Below are 4,861 nucleotides of genomic sequence, written 5' to 3'. Positions count from 1 at the left end.
ATCATGCATAATTCTAACGAGGTTATATTTCATTTCATTTACTGTGATATCATGTCATTCATAACATGCTATACATACAATTTAGAAAACATAACATAACACTCCATGCTTTTAGTATGTCATTTCATAATGTGCCATTCATACAACAATTACCTCAATGGTCACACAAAACAATCTAAACATAACATGTCACATCACAATATATCGTATCATAAACATGTAACGACCCGGGAAAATGAAAAAAAAAAAAAAAAAAAAAAAACTCAGTCGCCGGAAAACTCGCGAGTTTTTCGGTGACCGTCGAGTTTCGCGGATCCCACGTGAAACGATAGCCACACCTCGCTCAGCCTTCAGCCCACGACTCCTAGAACCTATTAGAATCCTTGCAAACAGAGAAAAGAAAGAAAATACAAGAGAGAGATTTTGGATAAACGCCTACGAGTTTCCAATTTCTCCAACGAGTCCCAAACCACCCGAAAACTGACACCAAATGATTAGTTACCACCACGAGAAGGATCCTAACGAAAGCACAATAACTCAAGGTACGTTTTGTGCCTTTCCATAAGCGCCGTCGTCGGTAACCGAGTTTGAAAATTTGGGTTTTCCTAAACGTTCTTAGATATAGGGTTTTAGGAACTTTTAGGCCACAAAACTTCGAGGAAGGAAAGAAGGACGACAAACAAAGAGAAAAAGGAAGAAATAGGACTGAAATCGGCAATGGAAAGGCCGCAGGAAGGAGAGAGAAGACGCGTTGGAAAATCGGCCGAAGTCGGGTAACGAAGACGAGATCCATTGTAACGACCCTAAAATTTTCCTATTTAATCTAAGGTCATTACTATATCTTGGAATGCGGAATTACATTAAATGGGCCATGATTATAAAGGCTACTTACACTCCCTTTTATTACTTGTGAAAGAGAAAACGAATACAAGGGAAAGAAAGGAAAAAGAACGATATTGAAAAGAAAAAAAAAGGAAAAGGAACAAAAGTGAAATGAATGTCTTATACTACTCTATGGTTTATTATGTAAATACAATTCAACCTATACTAACCTATACTAATGATGCAAACCGAATTCAACCTAGACTATGAAATGGAAAAACAACTACCCTGTACCGACCCAAAATTTTCTACTTAATTTAAGGTCGCTACTGTATACGTACCATAAACATTGAATGCGGAAGACTTCCTTTAAATTCCATAAAACACAACCTTTAACTTAAAACACACCCATGGACTTATGTGTTTCAAAAATATCTTTAAAATGACACAACAAAAGACTAAATAAAATGAATAAGAGTTTAAGTTTAAAAAAACATCCTATTCTAGCCTAAGACTAAGAAAATAAATACCACTATCATATGCATGCGCCATGGTCTCGAGTTGCGATGTCGTCGTCAACCGTATAGGAGTGCCTTGCCTTAACCTGAAAAAGTAAAGTAGCACGATGCTTGAGTATTTCTAGGTTATAGATCTTGTAGACTAGCCTACGATGTAGGCTTGGCATGTTCCATGGTCCTACCGTCGGTGCCCTGTCTCCGTCAGGTATGTCTTGCGTAAGATAAGAAAATGAAATGTCGTTGATTGTGTATGTTGTTATTGCTTGGTCATTATAAAATATAACTCATAATTGGACTTTTACTCTATTGATTGTATTATAATTTACTGCATTCATGTTAGCTTAATTCTATATTTATTTTAATTTAGAATACGTTATGTTTTACCTTGCATGAAATGTGAATGTAAATGTAAATTGTTGTATTGATGATGTTTAGATTTACTGAGATTGTTGCTAGCTTTAATTTTAGTAAGCTACTAAATATTAGTGTATGCGTGAAAATGATTTTCCTAAGCAAGATCATATGTTTTAGTTAGACGTCTTGAACATAGATAAACTACACAGTCTTATGACCATAGAGATGGGGAGGACTGTAACAATGTATACGGAAGAGTAAGTAGTTTTAGATGAAATAAAATGACCTAAAAAGCTTGATATAGATGTGTCACAGCCCAATATTTTACTACGGACCGTGACTAACAACACGACAAAAATGCACAAGAGATTTAAATATGAAGTAGCGAAAATCATCAAATTTCAATAAAGTTTTTCGAACGATAAACACAGAACACAAGACCGTTTGGAAAATAAATTTCAAAAGAATGCGAATACAAAAATAAAGACTAAGACTGGACTGACGCCCCGGGACAACCCATTTCTCTGTGACACTTCCCTTCTGATCACGCCCACTCTTGACCGACGCCTCGCGCTCCTGAAAAAAAAAGGAAAACATAGCAAGGATGAGTATAAAAATTATACTCAGTAAGCCACCTACTTGTAGGCTCTCTTCGCATCTTAATTTAACAGGTTGCCACGGTTTCCTATTTCGGTTCTAGGACGACTGGCTCTAATCTAGGTCCCTTGGGGCTTGCCCCTTGGGTTTCACTGATTTTTCGTTCTCTCATTAAACTCCTAGAGGTTCTTTATGCCAAGCTAGTATGGTCGGTATCTCTCTATGAGGTGCTACTTCTACATGGCTATCTGGGACTACATGGTACCTCGCCTAGGGGTGTGCTGAGTACCCCTACGCCCATCTAGTCCCCCTATGGAGGGCGCGACCCAACCCATTCCCATGTAGCTAATGGGCTGTACAACGTGGGGACACATTTCCCATGCGAAATGGCTAAGAGCAGTAAGGACTGATCAGGGACCCCTTGGTCCTCCCACGAAGCTATAGATACCGTTCACACGCTAGCAATCTATGAACACTCCGGGGTACCTTCTTGCCGTGGTAAACCGCTAAGTTTCTAGGGAAAAATTAAGTCTGGCTAGAGCGGCATATCGCTCCTAACAGAGATTCCCTAATCTTATCAAAGAAATGGGCCCTAGCAATTAACAGAGGGTGCATGCAATCTTCTTCTAACATCATAGTATGTAATTCATGCAAACTAGGCATACCGGCTCAACGGGGCGATGACCTCCATCAAGCACCCAGAGCACGAAGTTCGCGCTCAATGGGGCGAATTCGTCCATCAAACACCCGAAACCCGGCATACACAATTCTACACATAAAATAACGCATGCATACATACGGTGGAAGCCTAAGGCAAACAACAACACTCATGTAATTTACCCAATACAATCACAACAGTTAATCTGACTAGTAATTTACATGAAGAGCTAATCTGAAACAGAACTACTAGCATGCATGCAATCCGANTAGCAATCTATGAACACTCCGGGGTACCTTCTTGCCGTGGTAAGCCGCTAAGTTTTTAGGGAAAAATTAAGTCTGGCTAGAGCGGCATATCTCTCCTAACAGAGATTCCTTAATATTATCAAAGAAATGGGCCTTAGCAATTAACAGAGGGTGCATGCAATCTTCTTCTAACATCATAATATGTAATTCATGCAAACTAGGCATACCGGCTCAACGGAGCGATGACCTCCATCAAGCACCCAGAGCACGAAGTTCGCGCTCAATGGGGTGAATTCGTCCATCAAGCACCCGAAACCCGGCATACACAATTCTACACATAAAATAACGCATGCATACATACGGTGGAAGCCTAAGGCAAACAACAACACTCATGTAATTTACCCAATACAATCACAACAGTTAATCTGACTAGTAATTTACATGAAGAGCTAATCTGAAACAGAACTACTAGCATGCATGCAATCCGAGTGAATCCTACAAGTATTTCTTCCTAAATACCGGGTGGTGACTTACCTGGTTGACGCGTGCCCTTTCGCTAGCGTTTCTTTGCCCGTGAGGTGTCCAAAAATATTGATTTCTCTAAATTAGGTCCCTATTCACGTAAAAATAGTATTAGAACTAGAACCGGGACAAAAATCGGGAAAACAAAAAACAACCGGGCCAAATTGGCCGTTCCACGCGCGCTCACGCGCCAGCAGCATGCTGGGAGTGCGTGGCCACGCGCGCGGGAAGGCGCCAGTCGCAGGCTGCCACGTGTCACGGTCCTATGTTCTTGACCGTGCGGCGTCGTGATCTATACACGCTCACGACCAGCCTTAAGGGGAATTAAGCCCCATATATATTTTTCACCCCGGCTTTGTGGCTTCGTCGGACCTTAGGCGAGGTTTGTCTTCGCCAATCGAACATCGCTTGTGCGGAATTCAAGCTTGTTCAACCACACACGCTGCCTGCGCGTGTATGTTCAATCGTCTGCGACACATCCGACTTGCCTCTACGCTAGGCCAACTCATTCGGCTCGACCTTACCTCTACTCGGGCCAAGGTCTCTCAATACAATGTCGCATCTCATCTTGCCATCTCGATCCCCATCGACGGGGTCCATATGTCTTGACGCCATCCCGAGTCTCGGGATGTCGTCGGCCATCATAACTCGTTCAGTCGTGCCATCGAGAATGGGCCCGCGTGTCGTTCATCTCATCGGGACTTCCCGAACATCCATCCATCCGGGTTCTATCGAGGCATAGGCCCTCCCGTGCCCATGCCGAGTCATTTACGGATACCGTACCGGATAGCGGGTGTATGTAGCAACCTCCAACACGCGGGCTAGGGCGCAATACCGGCACACCCGTGCCGTCCGGTACTGTCCTTCAAAAACCCATTTCAAAGGAAGTCGCCCGAGACACTCGTCTCGGCACGCTCGCCCACACTGTGACACACGTATGTGCCACAGGGTAGCTCACTTAGGCCACAGGGCCCAGGGGTGGTGGAGAGCTAACACCATGGTACCCCCTATAGTACATTTTGAGCCATTTTCATTCTACCAGGAGTAGACATGATTTTCGTGAGGTGTCATACGGTGTCGTGCATTGTCCGTCCAATGTCCGATCGACACCAAACTTGGCGAGCATTCATATTTCATATGGA

The 4,861-nt window shown here is 42.9% G+C and overlaps 1 long non-coding RNA gene across 1 annotated transcript in view; it reads right to left on the bottom strand.

The window, feature by feature from the left end:
* Window positions 1-2,052: 2,052 nt before the first annotated feature.
* LOC111784248 overlaps window positions 2,053-4,861 on the bottom strand; it is a 5,659-nt gene continuing 2,850 nt past the window's right edge. Inside the window, exon 2 of the long non-coding RNA XR_002813504.1 lies at window positions 2,053-2,270. This is a non-coding gene — a long non-coding RNA (uncharacterized LOC111784248). The remainder of the gene's footprint in view (window positions 2,271-4,861) is intronic.

Source organism: Cucurbita pepo, unplaced genomic scaffold, assembly GCF_002806865.2.
Source record: "Cucurbita pepo subsp. pepo cultivar mu-cu-16 unplaced genomic scaffold, ASM280686v2 Cp4.1_scaffold000176, whole genome shotgun sequence".
Classification (NCBI taxonomy): domain Eukaryota; kingdom Viridiplantae; phylum Streptophyta; class Magnoliopsida; order Cucurbitales; family Cucurbitaceae; genus Cucurbita; species Cucurbita pepo.
This window is presented reverse-complemented; position numbering and strand designations above follow the sequence as displayed.